The sequence below is a fragment of the Harpegnathos saltator genome, unplaced genomic scaffold (genome assembly GCF_003227715.2).
Source record: "Harpegnathos saltator strain DR-91 unplaced genomic scaffold, Hsal_v8.6 scaffold785, whole genome shotgun sequence".
In the NCBI taxonomy this organism is placed as follows: domain Eukaryota; kingdom Metazoa; phylum Arthropoda; class Insecta; order Hymenoptera; family Formicidae; genus Harpegnathos; species Harpegnathos saltator.
In genome coordinates this window covers 95984-113992 of record NW_020230632.1, presented here as the reverse complement: position 1 = coordinate 113992, position 18009 = coordinate 95984, and the positions used below count along the sequence as shown (strand labels likewise).

The 18009-nt window shown below is 48.4% G+C and overlaps 1 long non-coding RNA gene across 1 annotated transcript; it reads left to right on the top strand.

Annotated features, from left to right (window-relative positions):
• The first annotated feature begins 382 nt into the window (after positions 1-382).
• Positions 383-5185, top strand: LOC112590343 (uncharacterized). The gene is made up of 3 exons (XR_003114133.1): positions 383-560; positions 3457-3735; positions 4841-5185. It is a non-coding gene; the product is annotated as an uncharacterized LOC112590343 (long non-coding RNA).
• The last annotated feature ends 12824 nt before the right edge of the window (positions 5186-18009 follow it).

Sequence of the window (18009 nt, the reverse complement as noted above, 5' to 3'; positions counted from 1 at the left end):
GTGCGTATCTTGCGTTAATCCATCGCGCGACTGCACAGACGAGAGAGAAAGAGAGAGAGAGACGGGATTTTACGGCGACACGGCACACAGTGTTTCTCCGATCGGGACCATCGATCGAAGCGCCTTCGGGAACGATCGATCGTGGGCGCGTTTCCGTTTCGGCGGGAAGGACCGTTTCCGCGTCTCGCCGGCGAAGAGGGTCGCCGCCCGCGTCTCTCGCCCGTGTCTCTCGTCGTAATCGCCGGTGACGTGGAACAGCGAGGCTTTTTTCAGGGATGTTTTCCGCGATTTGAAAGCACGCCCCGTGCGCCCGCCGGCGCTCGCTGCCGAGATATAACTGACACGCGACACACGCAACCGCCCGCTCTCGCGGCCGCTGCTGCCGCTCCGAGCGAGCGCCATGAAACGACGAAACGGAACGTCCGGAACGTCGGAACGCCGGAACGACGCGCCGCGAGCTGGCCGAGCGCACCTGGATCGCACCGTGTCCCGTTTCTCCGATGTGACTTTTAGGCGTGTCCCGGCGCCGTCGGCGGAATTAAGGGTGCGTCAGAATTAAGGTAACCCCACGCGCGCTTCCTTCGAGGAATTCTAATATCGTTTAAGTTCCCCTCGCGAACGGGCGGCCGGGCCCGAGCGAGAGAGTGAGTGAATGAGCGAGCGTTACTCAGCGAAAAGGCGCGACGAATATTGTCTCGTGTCCGATCGAGAAAACAGGCGAGATATATTAATGGCACGCGTGACATTTGAGGCACTTTGCAAGGAAGGCCGCGATTAAGACTTAATTGACCTCGTGTGTGGGCAGCGAATTGTAATCGAATATCACCTAAGGCGAAGGATGATGATCCACGTTTTACGGTGAGGAAAACATTGCGTTCCTCGTTCCATCGAGATCGGCTGAGTCGCGACTTAACCTAAGAATTGCGATGTTCCGTCTATAAATTGATAATCGAGTGACTTTTGCTTTTAATCGGTTGAACGGTATCGCGTGCAAAAACGATATGCAAATTTCGATGTTATCTCTCCGGAGGCGAATTTTGTCAGAATCTTTTTCGCCGTTTTATACGGAAACATTTCGGGAGCAATTCCGAATCTCTCGGAATTCCACTCAGCATTCTGGGATTAGCTGTAGTGTATTCTAAAAAAAGAACCGCCAGAAATACGCAGGTTTAAAACTCTGGAGTTAGCTATTCCAGTCGGATGTTTGAACACGCCTCGAAATTTACATTGGCTCGTCTTAACTTTTATCGCCGGCCGAAAGTAAGCTCGTAAGCGATGTTGGGGCGATGTTGGAGGTGTCTTCGATGCGCAACGGTAGCGACCGTGGCGGATCTTAGATATAGCATGGTGGTACGCAGAGATAATGTATGAACGGGAGACACGGAACACGTAGAGCAACCTGTCACGCGAAAATTGCCGCAACAAAATGGAAAACAAGTTCGCTCTAATTACAACACAGCGAACCGTGGCGGTGGCCGCGGGGCTTTAATGAGGCTCTGGAACTTCCTCCGGCTCGATAACGGCAGCAAAATCATACATCTTTGTTAATCCTCGAAACGAAACGCCATTAAAGAGGCCTTCCCTTTCGTGCGCTATCGAGAGGCCCGATATAGCTGAGCAGTTACTCGCGCGCGAGTCATAAGTCACAAGTCTTATTCCGCATAACAAATTAATCACATTCGAATGACGATGCATTCTAGTTTGCATTCGCGTGCATCCGCGTATAACGCGACAGCGGGTGTCGTAAAATTAACGATGTATCGAGACCGGATTATCGATCCCTGCCCCTTCCTCGTCCAGAAGGGCTAGCTCCGCGATGTTAGGGAAAGTGGCCGAGGATGAGCAGCGGGATGAGCGGGGAGGAAAGGAGAGTCTGGCGAACGTTTAAAGGGCAATATAGTCTCGCGATCGTATAATGGTAGCGGCGAAACGGCGGCGCAGTCCATCGTCGAAGTCAAAGCAAACAGAGCTAAACGATCGCGAGGAACGGTGTTGTCCCGCGCCGGATGTGGCGGACCACCTCGCTTTTCGCTTGTTTGTTTTCGCCTCGGCACCCTCGACTCGCATTTCGTCGGCGCGTGACTCGCGGTCCGTTTTACAGCCTGGCAAATTGCCGTCGATCAATTAATAGAAGCTGTGCTGCCCTTCTGCCGCTGCCGCTAACGATAATTAGCCGTAGCCGACAGCGGTCTCACTTCCTAGACTCACTTCCTATTTACTCGCGGCCAATAATACGACAGCGTTTCCGCGAAGAGGAACATTGATAGACGTGCTTTTTCCGACCGTTGTTAATACACGGCGACACTCACAGCACAGACGCATCTTTCCGTGGGCAAGACTGAAATAACTGAATCTCATTTCCTCCTGCCGACCCTTTCGACCCGATAATCGCGCGACCTTGGAGGTGGATGAAGGCGCGTTTCACCCATTCTTCTCCTCGTGATCTTCGCCTCACGATCGGCTCTGCTTTCGAAGACAGGAAGCGAGATACAGCGCCGCGTCATCGCGCTCTTCGTCTTCCGCGATTAGTGCGCCGACGTTGGTGCGCTTCCTCGCTCCTATCGCGCCTTTTACATCTTCGGTTCTTTTATATTCAGCCACTGTGTCGTAACTTGCCACAAACACACACACATACACACACACACACACACACACATACACACGCGCGCGCGATTCGGAGGTGGTGTATGTACCTCGTAAGAATGCATTATGTTACCCACATACGTATGCGCACCTTCACCCCGCGAGAGACAATGGGAGTGCCTGCCGCTCACGTGACAGCCACGTGAGCACCCTCGAAAAAACGGTCCTCCGCTTCTCCGGCGTTCATTCATACAGGTCGGCCCGCACCGTGGGCGGTGATGACCCTTTAGGCTCCGGCCGAAAGTCCATGAGGACCGAGTTAAGTTACGAAAAAGAAACGGAGAAATGCGCACGGTCAGTCGGCTGTTTACCGTTTAAACGCACAAGCGTGATACGTGACAGCGAATCCAACGCGTTGAGGCAAATCCGATTCTAAGGAGCAGACATGTTCCGTTCCTCGACCATAAGACGCATTTAATTCGCTCATTATCACGTCGACTGAAATCCCTCTTCCCGTGTAATTATGCGAATAAATAACCCGAGAAGGTACATTCTCTCGACAAACGCGCGCAAAGGTAAAAAAAGAAGAACGTCGCAACGGCGACGTGTATACGGCGCATTACGGTATTCCGTGTCCTTTGCGTGTCTTCGTCTCGATCGCCTAAAATCTCTTTGCCGCGGCGCGAAGTAACTTGTGTCGCTCCTCGGCGATCTTATCCCGTCTCACGATACGCGCACAATTCTTACGATTGCGATATATCGGCCCGATGCGATCGTGCATGCCTAATGGCTGAGTGGCGGCTTTCCTGCTCTCTTCCGATCGAGAGTCGAATCCGACCCGGCAATTACTTAATCGTCAATTTATTTCGACAGTGACAGGTCGGACCCGCGGCGCGGTGTGGCGCTGCGATTGTTTCACTTTCCGCTTTCGTGGCGAGCGCGATCACGCACGGCGCGCAATTGCGGCTCGAGAGATCGCTCCGCGTTAATCGATCTCGCCGGCGGACCCAGCGCGCACGCTGATGGAGGTGGAGGTGCACGGCTAAGCACCGGGCTAAGTAGATGTCAATGCGTTCCCACGTGTCCGCGTCTCGTCCACTTTCGTGCACGGGGCACCGAGAGGAGGAAAACGGACGTCTGTCATTTCGCAAGGTAAAGCTCCGAGAGCTCGCGAGAGAAAGAGAGGATTACGCAGAGAGAAAGAAAGACACGGGGGAGAGAATTGTACGCCGACCGGCCGGCGAACCCTCGCGAATCGTAATTACCGGTCAACGAACGCGCTTATACGTGCGTCTCTCTGGCGGCCCTGTGAACCACATAAGATAGCTCGGGTCTTAGTCATTCCCCGCGGTGCGTTTAAGATACACCGCTTTCAGGCTTCGCGTGTAGAAGCATACGCGCCGACAACGTGCCGCGACAATACCGTTTATAGCCGGGGCCTCGGATTGTCGGACGAGGGAAAATATGGTCGCTCCAGTCGCGCCGTGTCCCGTGACGCGAGGAAGGAAGCGCGGCTAATTAGAGAGCGGATTAAAACGTGTCGCGAGAAAGAGAGAAAAAGAGAGAGGCAGAAGGAGAGAGAGAGAGAGAGAGAGAGAGAGAGAGAGAGAGAGAGGCAGAAGGAGAGAGAGAGGGAGGGAGGGAGAGAGAGAGAGAGAGAGAGAGAGAGGCATACCTGCCCGCTTGCCGCCTCCGCCGCGTTATGTACCGGCGTACGTATGCACGTTGATCCGTACGTGTGTATCGCGCTGAAATCGTAACGTGCAACACGAATCGTGAATCATTGAGCGGGTTCGTTGAGCAACAGGGAGTGTGCTCCGCCACGAAACGTGCCGCGCCACGAATTGACGATAGATAATGCGAGAGAGATCACATTATCGCGATCGCCGCGCAGTGGACCCGGAGCCGGGTTATCCGGGGTTAATCGAAGAGCACGGCCGGTGTGTAACGACGACGATTATTATTCGATCTGGCGAAATTCACGTGCATATCGTTAGCCGGCGAAGGCGCTTTCGCGCGAGCGAGCGCCGCGCGACGAACCGCCCGCTCTCGTTGCAGAACGCGATATCGCTTATCGATCCTCAGGCTCGATAATTCGTCGGAACACGAATCGCGATCGCGCTTACGATTCCTCCCGATAGTCGGGCCCGTGAGGCCCGCTTCCAGCGAACCATCGTAATCCAATCACGTATCATCGTGTATCACTCGCTATATGCCGATGGAATAGAATGCGCTAATGTCGAGATTTCTTCCGTAGTTTCACCACGTTGGCAAATTCCGAAACATGGACTCGGTGTTTCCGGCAAGAGAGAAGGAGAGAGCCTTCGTGTGTCGCGAACCCGAGGAGCACGAGGCAAGGAGAGACGTGTCTCTCCTAATTTGAGAACGAGCTCGTCCTCGACGCAGCAGCCGATACACCCGCCGGTGGCCCCCCGACGTCGAGACGCTCAAGCACGCACGTGAATACAATGAGAATGACGGTCGGTTTACCGTGTGCAGCTTACCCGCAAAAATTGCAGATTCCGCGGATTTACGACACCCGCCCCGAGACCTCTGAGTTATGGCGCCTCGTACCCCCTGCCGCATTTGCAAACCCGTCGCGCGCGCGCGCGCGCGCGCGCGCTCCGCACACGCCGCGAGCCGCGAGCCGCGAGTCTCTCGTGCGCAGGTTTTGCACGGTGTTACACTTTATACTCGTGTCCCGAGTACGCGCGCGCACGGCCAGACGGCTCACGTACGGCGGGGCCCGAGTGTAAGGTTACACCGAAAATAACGAAGAAACGCTCGCCGCCGCGCCGGACCTACGTATGGCCGGCCTAACAATTAGGATTTACCGTTCGCCTCGTCCCCGTAACGTAAATCTCTCCGAAAACGCGGGGAAACGGCGGTCAGGCCGTAAAATCGACTTTATCGACCCCGTCGCGAGCGGTACCCCTTTTTCAGCGCGCCGGAACGTCGAGGTCGCGCGGCGCGGCGCGGCGCGGCGCGGCGCGGCGCGGCACGGCGTGGCCGGTGCTAAGAGGAAGAAAAAAGCCCCATTCGACGAGCATGCGACTCGAATATAAATGCGCTTTTTCTTCTTCATTTTGCGCTGCGAGTTCGCATCGGCGCGTTATCGAGGTCTCCCTTCCTTCGCGCTTTGATCGGCTATTTGTCCGTCTTAAAAGATGCTGCACCGACGCAACCGTTGTCGTGTTGCTGAACATTAAACGCGCGACTACCTCTAAATTTTTAATCTCGCGATCGTTCTCGCGGCACGCGATCGCTCACTGGTCACTGGGTCGCCAGTCGGCGCTCAGAATCGAGGACAGGTGCGGAATTTGATTTTATCGCGCGTATACTTATACGAACACGTTTACCGTTTACTTTTCCACTCGCGATTTTTTGTCGGACCCCGAAAGGCTCCGACGGAGCTTGGATTCGGCGTACGCGCGACACGAAGGTATGTGATAACTCCGTTTCTTGAAAGCCGTCGCGCTCGCTGACGGTCTAGCCGCAAGCTCGAGCGCGCGATGACCTCGTAAAAAAGAACGTTTCCGCAATTTACAACGCGACCGCGATTGCATCCGGCGACTCACACGCGTGCACGCCGATGCACTTACGCGTTACCGAGGAGCGCGCGCGCGCCGCGGCGGCGGACAAGTGCAGATCGCTTCACGCATCCACGAGCCGCGATTATCCGCGGATATGTCTGCGGCTACGTAAATGAAGGACTAAGTGGATAAAGGCGTGTGTCACGCTTAAACTCGCCGGCATTAAATTCGCAATTTATGGTCACCGTAATGGGACCTAACGTTCATCCGCATTTCACGTGTAACAACGTGCGCGAGACGTTACTGCGTTCTCGAGCGAGTAATAATACGCGACGACGCGATGAAATCATCGGCAGGCAAGTTCTTATTTAACTTTACCCCTCGCTTTTGAATTTTTTTCCCGACGCTCGACAAATTTCCTTCCTCCTTCTCTTCTATGCTCACCCCGTGATGAGACCCCCCGAATGGTCTTTTATCGCATAATCTTTCGCGCCTTCCTCATCTCTGCCCCCCCCCCCCCGAGCCTCTCTGAGTATCGTCTGAATTCCTCCCGAGATCGTGAGACCACGTCGCGCTCTCGCTCTCGCTCCTCGGCGAGAGGAATCGTCAATATTTCGCCGGTCGCGTACTAAACGCCGCGCGGCCGCGTCTCGCCGCGAATTTTTACAACCGGCCCTACGTCGAAGCAACATTTACGGCTCGCGCTTCTTGTTGCTCGACGGCGACGGTGAGCCGCGCCGACGTGCATTCGAACGAAGCCTTCGAGAGCCTTTGTCCTCCGTGCTGGCGCGTTCGCGAAGCTAGTTTCTTTCTCTTCGCTTTCTTTCCGACGCCGTGTACGCGGCCGAAGTAGACGCGGTCGCGCCGACGACGACAACGAGGAAAGGAGTAGCTCCGTAGGGAAAAGAATAGTACGATGGAAGGACAAGAACAAGATGAAGAAAGAGAGGAAGAAACGACGGAGAGAGAGAGAGAGAGAGAGAGAGAGAGGGGGAGAGAGAGAGAGAGAGAGAGAGAGAGAGGAAGAGAGACTCGCGGCTGATGACTCATCGCAAAAAGAGCCGCCGTGGTCGACTAGCCCGATTCGCGTGTGCCCGAGGATTCTCTCTCTCTCTCTCTCTCTCTCTCTCTCTCTCTCTCCCTCCCTCTCTCTCTCTCTCTCTCTCCCTCTCTCTCTTCCTCTCCGTCATCTTTTCTTCCTTTTCTTTCTGCCCGCACCGGGAACGCGTACGCGCTTCTTTCGCCGCTTCTCTTAATGCTCGCCTCTGCAAAGAGCGACACGCTCGATCCCTCGGACGATGCTGAGCAAGCAAAGCTGGAGGAAAGCGAAAAATCCCGCGGCGATCAATACGATCGGCGACAGCCTCGATCGGCTTGATGGACGATCGTAAGCCGCTCGGATACCTCGGGCTACGCTCGAGAAACGCGCGCGGCGTGCCGCTTCGATCCGCAGTGCTGTCGATCTGAAACGGATAGGAGAGGATTTTGCATAATCTCAGCTTTCGAGATTAATGCGCGGTGGGCACGACTCGAGGCTATCTCCCGCGAAAAACGAAGGAACGGGAAGGCTACGGAGGGAGAAAAGCGTCTACACGACGCTGAGATATCACTCCGACTCTTTATACAGACTCTCTTCTCCCTATATGATATTTCCGATATTGTCTCGATACGATGAGAATTTGCGAAATAATCTCGACCAGGGCGAAGGCACGCGGATCCTTCAGATCGGACTTGTTGTTTGAGATCTTCCTCTGTTCTTGATCTTGAAGCGCGCGCGCTGCTTGGAAGGCGAAGGAGCCGTTTCTCTGCCGAGGAGTATCAGTCGCGACTCGCGAATTCGCAGACGCCCCAGAGCGCCAGGCTACACAATCAGATCGCTATCGGCGTTGCACGAGCTACGTTGTTTATCGATGACGACGGACAGTTGTAGAACAAGGCGCTCGGTTCATCTTGAAGCTCCGAGAGCACTGACGTGTTCATAAATCCTTGGCAGAAAAACAAAGATACCTTTTTCGAATTATTCCGCCGTGACGTACATGTCATATTTCTACGAAGATTATATCGCTCTCTCGTGCTCTCGTGCCACGGCTCTCGTGAACCCGTTTCATACACGTATTTCAAAACACACAGACGAAACTGCTGAAGTCTACCGTAAATATGTAACGAGTGAGCACTGAGTCCGTACGAGAGGCGAAATTTTAATATTTTAAATCATCTCAAGATTGTGCGTGTTGCACTCGAATTTTCTCGATATTTCTTCTTTTAATCGACATTCTCTTAAAACGGGAGAAAACGTTGAGCTACGTTGAGTAGCGAGGAGGGAGGATCCGTGTGCTCGCGAAAATTACATATCAAATTGCTCATGTTGCGAATTCCTGTCGATCGGTATCGCGTACTCGAGTCACCCGTTAGTTTCAGAAACGGAAATAGACCAGACAATCTCGAGATATCTCCGCGCACCGTTTTTCCCGAAGCGTCCGAGGACATTCATATGCACCTGACGCACCCCACGTACTTTCCATTTCATTCGGCCGCTTTTGCGCCGAGCTTTTTTTCACGAAGTTGCCCACGTGGGCGAAGCGGATCGGCGCGGCGCACGTATCACGGGATGCAAATCGTGCGGCAACGGGATAGAGCTTAATGTCTCTGTCCTTGCGAATCTCGCTGAACGGCGCCACGCCCTCGTCGCAAATTGGCGTTCGCTTTTTGCCCGCACAGGGACACACGCACACACTGCGCGCCGGGTGATAAAGACGTAACGCTGCACCCGATTATGGCGTTGCTCGTGGGTGCGATTATGCTCCACGCACCACGAGCACGAATTCATTCCGCCTGAGCCGGCGCGCGAGCTGTACGCGCCGCTCGGTTCTTATAAGGATCGAAATGCCGATGGAAAAAACATTCACTGCCCTATCTCGAATTTCACGGTAATAAATGATCGAGCATCGACAGCTCCATTCCTGAACGGCGTCGGGACTCTCGCTTGACTTTGTGTGTTAGGATAAGATCGCCGCGCACATACATATAAAATCCGCGCCTACGAAGCTATGCGACTAGGCTTCAGGTTTATCGCTTCTGACGTGCTCATTCTCAGAGCCCGCAATTTGCAAAACGAAGCCCGTGTTTAATCGAAGCGATTATAAATATGATTACTGAGACTACCGAGGAATTTCGCGCGTTTAAATTTATATTTCCACGGCAAGAATCGCCCGTGTTTAATTTGCGTGAAGAGTGTGCACATTTTTTTTCGGTGATCTTCCAAGTTTCACCCACACTTCCGAATTTTGCAAGCTTCACGGAAAAATAAGTCCTGCAAGCTTGTCTTCTACTTTTCGAGGGCAGAGTACTTTTATTGCCCAGAGAGCATCGCGCATCTGTTGAATTGCTTACGTTTTTTTTTTCTTCGTCAATCCCCGCAGTCCGGCAATTAGTTTGCATACACGTGTCCTTACGTGTCCTCGTCCTCGACTGGGTGGATGTATTAATAGGAAGTCAAGTACAATTATAGCATCGAATCGCGGAGTACAAAGAACGCTCCGCCGCGTAGCGGATGTTCGGCCCATAATGGTAGATCCCTAGACAATAGACGCGGCGACTCCACCACGCTTCTCGTTACGGCGATCAAATATGCGAGTATAGTTGACTGAACGGTAGCATTGACGAGCGACGAAAGAAGCGTGTCGTTTTTTGCGTGCTTAGTAATTATCGTCTCGCCAAATTTGCCAGATGTCGATCTACAGCACAGAGAGAGAAACTACGGGAAACGTCCTCGTGCCGACGAACGATGGCACACTCGTCATCGCTATTTTGATCTCTCGCAGGAAAACTCGTGCGAAGTGTACCGTTCTTTTTCCGTAACGTAACGCGTTGCCGCGAAATTCGCCGCTACACCCACGTCTAAACGCGCGATTTCTTTGCGCGTGAAGATACAAAGAAATATTAACGCGACGAAACGTGTTCGTAAAACGGGAGCGATAATAAAAGTCCGATTAAAGTGAACGACGTTTACAGTCGCTGAATATACCGTCGCGGGCACAATATGCTTCTCGCCGAGGATATTAATCGACGTATGCACGGCTCCGGTAAGCGGCGAGGGAATTAACGGAGTAACGAAAGATGATTGTTCTCGCGGATAATATCCCCAGGAAACGCGCGTTTCCAACAGCTGACGTTGTACCGTGTATCGGGGTGATTGCGTAACACGCGTTACGCAATAATCACGGCGGCGACACACAGTAGAGCCGCAGACCGCAGTCATCGTCATTGTCCCGCGTAAAATATCGATCATCGTCCGCGCATAACCCCTTATTGTCACCTCGTTTTGCTCGTTGCATACCTTTCTCGTTCCGTTTGATTGATAGCGCAGGTAGATAACTCGGCCGATTCGATGGAACGGTTATTAAAGGCCCGTCGCAGCAATAAAACAGTTTCTGCGCTCGGATTCACTCAAATTTACTTTCTCCGTCTCTAGGGCCTCCGTAAGTATCAGTCAATGTTTAACCGAGACTTTTGATTGATTCTCCGCTTCTTCGTACGGATAGAAATTCGAAAGAGAGACGGACAATCGGCCGATTGAAATGTCGATTAACTTTGAACAACCCGCTTGCTCCGTGTCGCAGTCTCGTGTCGTTGCAAGAGAGCACTGATAGAAAAATATAGTTGAATTAACTATAATCTCACTATATTTTATAGTTCATTTTGGCGTCAAGCATATTTTTATAGTTGGTGGAACCTGCAAAATATAGTAGAATAAACACAAATATATAGTCAATGATTGTCTTAAATAATTCAGTTTAGTTACTTTTACCACATATATGGTAATTTCTCATTCACAAATATAGTGAGATTTAATATTCATATACAGTTACTGATCTGTCATCATTTAGCAAATATTCTGGTAATACTGACTATATAAAAGAGCTACTTTACCTACCATTTTATATTTCTATCCATACAATAATTTTAGTTTAACTTACTATAATTCTCAGTAAAAATATTATATGATTGGTTATACTATGCCTATATCGTAATTATTACCGACATTATGGTAATACTTGCTACAGATATGATATTTCGGACTATAATTTAATTTACTATATCATTACAGCTCCAAATATCATATATTTTTCTCTCAGTGAGGAAAAGGAAATAATTAAATCTGTAACATCTCGTGAAAATGGAGGGAGGGCGATTCGACCGAACGAAAATCCGAGTCCCAATCGTCGGTATAACTTGTCAGGCGCGTGCTTTGACTGTCCTGAGAGAATTCAATTTCTTTTAGACCTCGAATATTTCTAGCGTCCTCACCTGCGCAAAATAAGAGGAGATGCATTAAATAAAATAAAATAAATTAAAAAGAAAAGGCCAAGAACGCAAACACGTATATATCTATGCAAAAATCGCCGCCGCTTTCATCCCGTCCTTCGCGGAAGCTTCAAAGTGTATTATACGAAAGTGTATATGAAAGGGTCGAAAAGTGCGGACGCGCTGCAATGCGGCGGACGGTATTTACGACGACGGGAGAATGAACGATCGGCAGGGTGGGCCTATAAGTCGGCGACGAGATAGGTATTTACCTACCGTCACGCATCGTGGATGAAGTCATTCGCGCGGCCGGTTGTCGCAATAAACTAACGACATCCTGCAATTAAAGTACTTGTTCTAATAACGTGCCAGGGGAGATCCGGCTGCGATGGATGGTCGCCAATCGCGGATGATGAAATCTAGACAGCGTCGATTTCTCACCTGCCGTCTCTATGTAGACACAACGCTTCCTGCTGAACTGAGTGAAACCGGCTGTGCGGCTTGTGTCGTTCTTCATTACACGTATAACGTATCGCTTCGAGCATTGGACATATTATTCTAACTTTTCGTCGCAGCCGTCAATTCTCTTTCGCCCTCGACTCTCCGTTAATCCGCGACCAGCTTCCTAGCGTATCCAAGATACGGCGGTATGAATTGTTCTGTTCTCATCCCGACGCGACAACTAATTTTTTAATCAGCAGTTAACTTCACGTAACAATTAAATTACTCGTAGCAGTTTCGGAAGATTAATTTTCCAACGACGATCATCACTCGCCGTTTACGAGCTTCGAGTGCGAGCAGACGCGAGCAGATTATTGATCTCGGTATCGAGGCCACCTCTTGGTGTTAAACGACGAAAAATTTGTTGGACATGACTGCCTTCGCGATAAAAACGAACCGCGAGCGGGATCCGCATGCGGGCGAGCAACGAGCGGCGAGAGACGAGTACACCTAATTTCGTAATCCTCTTATTGCGCGGCGACGCCTAAACACGAGTCTTTCCGTGTTCTTTTCTGCAATTAGGTAAACCGCAGAAGTATGCGACGCCTAGAGAGGATTTCTCTCGGGGGAAAACGGACTTTCTGCCGGTGGAACACCTTCGGAGTTATAAATTATAACAGTATACGTCTAATTGTGCGACTGGGAACTCGGACTGTTGCTCGCATTGTTGCACCTAGCCTTAATAACCGTTTCTCCAGCTTAACGCAATATAGAGACAATTTAAATAACTCTCAAGATTAATTTCTCATCTCAAACAAGCCAAAAATTCACAATCTCCCGCTATTAATTTCTTTTTCTCTTTTACTTTTACACTTACAGCTTTCGCTCTTACTTATTTCTTCAGCAGCAGCAGCAGCATCTTTCGATGTTCTCAGAGGTGCGCCAGAGTCATGACATAATTTATTATTTCTCGGCGAATTGAGGGGAGAAAGGCGTGAAAACATTTATTCGCAGCATTGTCAACGATTATCTTTCCAAATTACCATTTATAATTGAAATCCACTAAAACTTTGAAAATCAACAACAGCGAAAAGAATTATTCAACAATGACGCATCTCATCATCAAACTCGTCACGATCCGATCGATCTTGAGACGTCCTTTTCGCGCTTGATGCTGAAAACCCACGCTGGGGCTCTCCTTCTCGCCCGCTTGTGTTTCCGTCTCACCGTACGATCGATCTTACGGTGTAACATGTATTTTTCGCGGCGGGGTACTCGCGCAGTCGATCGTGTACAACGAAACGTTACCATTTAATACGCTCCGCGACTGGGAGCGCACGCGAAGTGCGGTCTTCGTCACGCGAATCGGCGCTCATAAAGGGATTTCGAAAGGTCTGCAACAGACACACGCACACAGACACACTGGCCCGTGTCTGCTCGGTCGTGTCTCATTTATCCGCTCGCTATCCGGGAATGATAGCCGCGTGCGTAATTTACGTACGGACGACTTGCACGCGCAATTTGCGCGCGTGGTCGCGAGAGCGTGTGTGTGTGTGTGTGTGTGTGTGCGTGCGTGCGTGTGTGTATATGCGAGCACGTAGATTCTCGCAGCGTCGAATCCGGTTAGATCATCGTCGGCCGTGGTCACGGCCCGTCTAGGTGGTCCTCGTGAAAAGGAAACTGCATAATATATGTACGCGCGGTTTATTGCGGCATACACGCGCGCACACACACACACACACACACACACACGCACGTGCGCACGCGGAGAGACCGAGACCGCGATTATGTTCACGGCACGGGTTCACCGACACGTGAGTTTATACGCGTTGCGTCCCCGCGTTCTCCTCGGCGCATAGCGTAGATTATAGCGAGGTAGCGAGATCGCGTCTGGCGATGGCAACAAGATGTCTCCGATGTAGCTGCGACGATGATAACAATAACAGTATAGGCGCGGAAAAAATGTAGAGACTGCCTCGAGGAATTTCTTCGTCGTGGTCTGCTCTGCTCTGTCGGAGACAAAAGTGAGTCATTTCGGAGTCGTTGTCGGTGTCCTTGATAAATATTAATTACGGTGTCTCTGCGGCTTTCGCGTTTCCCCTCTTTCGCGTTTTCATGAGACGCGTTTTCAAGATACGCGAATGTCGAAAGTAAAATGTCGATGCGGCTTCTGATTTCATTGAAAAAATGCGCATTGTCGACTCCGGCGTCGAACTCCGGCTCGTTGAATTTCGCCTGCTCGATCGAAATGATGTGTGTCGGCCGCGGCTTTTATACTCCGACAGATCGTCAGTCGATGGGAATTTGGACAATGTTTGATGTTAGGCGAATATTGCGAAAGTTTCTTGCGGGGGGACATTATTGCTTCGTTTTTCGAGGACGTGGCCGCGAGGTCGAGCGCGGTGCGTTCAACGTATACAAGTCTGAATCTTTCGTGCGTTAAGAAAAATCGTATATATATAATCACACACGTTCACGTACAGAGCCACATTAGAGATAAAAATCATATGTAATCATACATAATTATTCTTGGTCGGACGTTCTCTTTGTCTTAGAGCTGTGAATCATTAGCATGAGTTTATTACGGTGCGCGATGTATGCAAATACGCGATATACGCATGTGGAGGCACAAGTCTCGAAGAGGCTTCTCGTTTTCGGCGTGACGCGTTTCATCTGGATTCATCGAAAAGTGTAGCCTTTCTCGACCAGGTCGGCGGCGCACCGGACGGTCGGTGACGCCGGAGATATCCAGCTGATTCGCAACGTCTTCACCTACGTACGTACACACGTACGTCGTAGCCGCGCACTCTCCGCGTCGAGGTAAAGACGCCGTGGGAGGCGAAGAGAGTGCATTCGCGTGGGCCTGTATCCTGTGCGCCACGTCCATTTGTCCCCGTGTCCGTTTCGTTTGTCGACAGTAGTATGTATGCGCTGTCGGCCCAGAGATTATCTCTCCGGTCGAAATGGAGTTACCGTAAATCGTTCTTAACGTTACGACCTTTTGACCCCGCGGCCGGCCGCGAGCGCTTTCACTCTTCTTAATCAAAACAGCCGGCTCGTGATAACGCTCCGGATCGAAGCGAAAGCGAGAAAGAAGAATCAGCGGGTGGGTCGAAAAGTTCCGGAGTGTAAAAATGAAACTCGACAAAAACTCGAAGAAACTTGTCGTCGACGTGCGGATCCCGATAAAATTCGTCCAGCTTCTTTGTCTCAAGATTAAATCGGAGATGCCAAGTATTAATTGAAGAACTTGCGAGTTTGCGTCATTGAACTCACTGTTTCAGGAAACGGAAAAAGTGAAAGTTATAGCAAAGTAGAATCTTCTCTCTTGGAAAGTATATGCAAACTCATTATGATAACGTGTGTCGTAAGGAACGGGCAATGTTTACCTTAACGTGTATGCGTAAGCTCAATAAAATTGCGGGAGATAAAAAGCTGCGGGAGATATCTCGCACGTATCTCAGCTCGGTACTTTTCGTGTATTTACGAACTCCGCGCGAATCCCTATCGGATTCCGAATCGTCCGGTCTGAATCAGTTGGCGCAGAAAAGCGAAGCCAACTCGCGTTGGCTCGTGTCTGGAACTCGTCCGACGTGTTTGCCGACGTAATCGCCGTTGCGCGCCCGATATTATGCATGTATTGTTACATCCGCTTTCATCCGGCATTCCTTCGAGAAAGGGAGATTATTATTACATCCTACGGACACTCGAGGAGTATAAATGGAAGGAGGCGTGAGCCGCTATCGACCGATTTAGAGAACGAATCGCCGTAATGTCCCCTGTTATAAATCAAAAGCACTCGTTTCGCTCGTTATGCAGACGTGATTCTGCAATCCTTTGCAATCGACTATATCGATTAATGAAAACAATACGTAAAAAAGAAAAAAGAATACGATTATCCAACAAAGCGCATACCGAGTACAGTCCGTCTAGCTGATTTGGTATATTAAATCACGAATAAAGATACGCTTTCGCTCGTTGATCGTTATTCGATGTAAATCGAAATAAATTAATGCCTCGTTTTAGTTGATGATCCCAACAAAATTTCGCTAAAGTATCTTAATTTGCACCACGTTTCGATTGTATTTTAATTTAATTACATCCGTATGCACTTTTCTGCAAAAGATTCGAAAATATAAAGGAAGAAATAGCCTTTCAGAATTCAGGTTCAAAAAAATCAATAACAAGAGCCGATTAATACGCATCTTGTGATTGATTTGACGAAAACGACGATATGTATCTCCATTGAAACGCGGATCACGCAGTCTGTTGCGTGCTTTAACGCTTTAAATACGTCCCTACGACCGAGACGAAGAGACTTATCTATGGGGTTGATGACCAAGGGTGCACTTGGGTGTGGCCTGTTTCTAATAACACTAATAGGGGAGGCAAATATACGTTCGTAAGCGTCGTCGTTTGTTGACGATCCTGAAGTGATATCAACAGGAAGGAAAGATCGTATTACAAATTTGATAAATACATTCGGAGCGTATTTTTCCCTAAATAACTTATGTGGAACATCAAGTCTACATAAAAAGTATCAAAAGAATTGAGAATACGTGAGTGTAAGCAAGCGCCTTGAATAAGTGAAATGATTATATTGTCGACGACATAACGTTTATTATCGAGAAAATGCTACACCGCTTTTTTTTTTCTTTGGGATAATGTAAGAAAGTGCAGAACTTTAAACAGCATATATAAGTAATTAGTCACTAAATTACAATTGTACAATTTGTGTGTAAAAAAAAATTGTACATACTTTTTACAATATTTATGTTGCTTATCTCAGTTAAATAAACAGGACAAACTTATTTTCGTGAGCAACAATGCACGTTAATTACATACTGTTCTTTATTCTCATCTACTACCATCTCATCCAATATCATACGTATATCGTATCTGTAAAGATATTTCATATTTTGTTCAACAACATTTGTCGATATCTTACTGAACAATACCGTTTACGATAATAAGCAGCAGCAATTTTATGTATTTTTGTCATATGTTTCATGCACACAGTTGGTAGATATAATACTAGTTATACCGACATTTTCACTGCTTAAAAAGTTTTAAACGATATTGTCCAATATACAATTTTCTTGTGAATAGAATATCGATAAATATGGTTGACACATAATCCGGAATATCTTTACCGATCTACTAACACAACATGCCAAAAAACTACCGATTTCAACGGAGAATTGTAATATTTCCAGCTATAAAGGCATAAGCGCGCGATATTTTACTTCATACAAAAAGAATTCCGTCATCTTGTTGGATATTTCATTATCATGTGTCCTATGTGTAAAGTGATTCACAGAATATTCGAAACATTCAGATAGATTTACCATGCCTTCGAATTAAACTGGAAACACTACGTGCGAGGTCGTGATTAAAGAGTCATATCTATTATATATCAAAGACTTGTCAATTCTGCTTAGTATAAGACGTGAAAGAACTCGCGGTAATTACAGTACAGTATACAGAGCGCGAATCTAACGGTAAGTTTGCAAGAATTTCTTCTTTCTATAAATCACATTTAATATATGCTATAATAAAAATAATTATATAAATAATACACATAGAAGTTTGCGCAAAGGTCTTATGCACAGGCTGTTGTAAGTGCCTAAATATAATAACCTCAATTATGATAATGAGACGTAATTAGACTTAGTTGTATAATTATTTAATGTTGCAAACTAAAAGATGTTCCTAGTTTTATCGAAGAATAAGATAAACTGCATTGTTATTATTTAACAAATTGTTATCTCCTTCTTAATTGTACTACAAATGAAAACGTTTCATATATATATATATAACGTAGAAGAATATATATATATATATATATATATGTGTGTGTGTGTGTGTGTGTATATATATGTGTATATTTATATATAAACTCATTATCTATGAAACCAGTGTATTTCAACTTATGATTCATAATTCTTTCTATTACTTCCCAGTTTCTTATTAACATAAAAAAAGTTGCTTACATTAGACAATATAAAATATTTCTTACATAAACGAATTTATCACTTCCTTCTCGATATTTTTCATTTACATTGAAACTTTAGAATGGTCTCTAGATCGAGATATGACGGAAAGCATTTATTTACATTGCAGCCTCGTATTATTCTTCTTAGTTTCA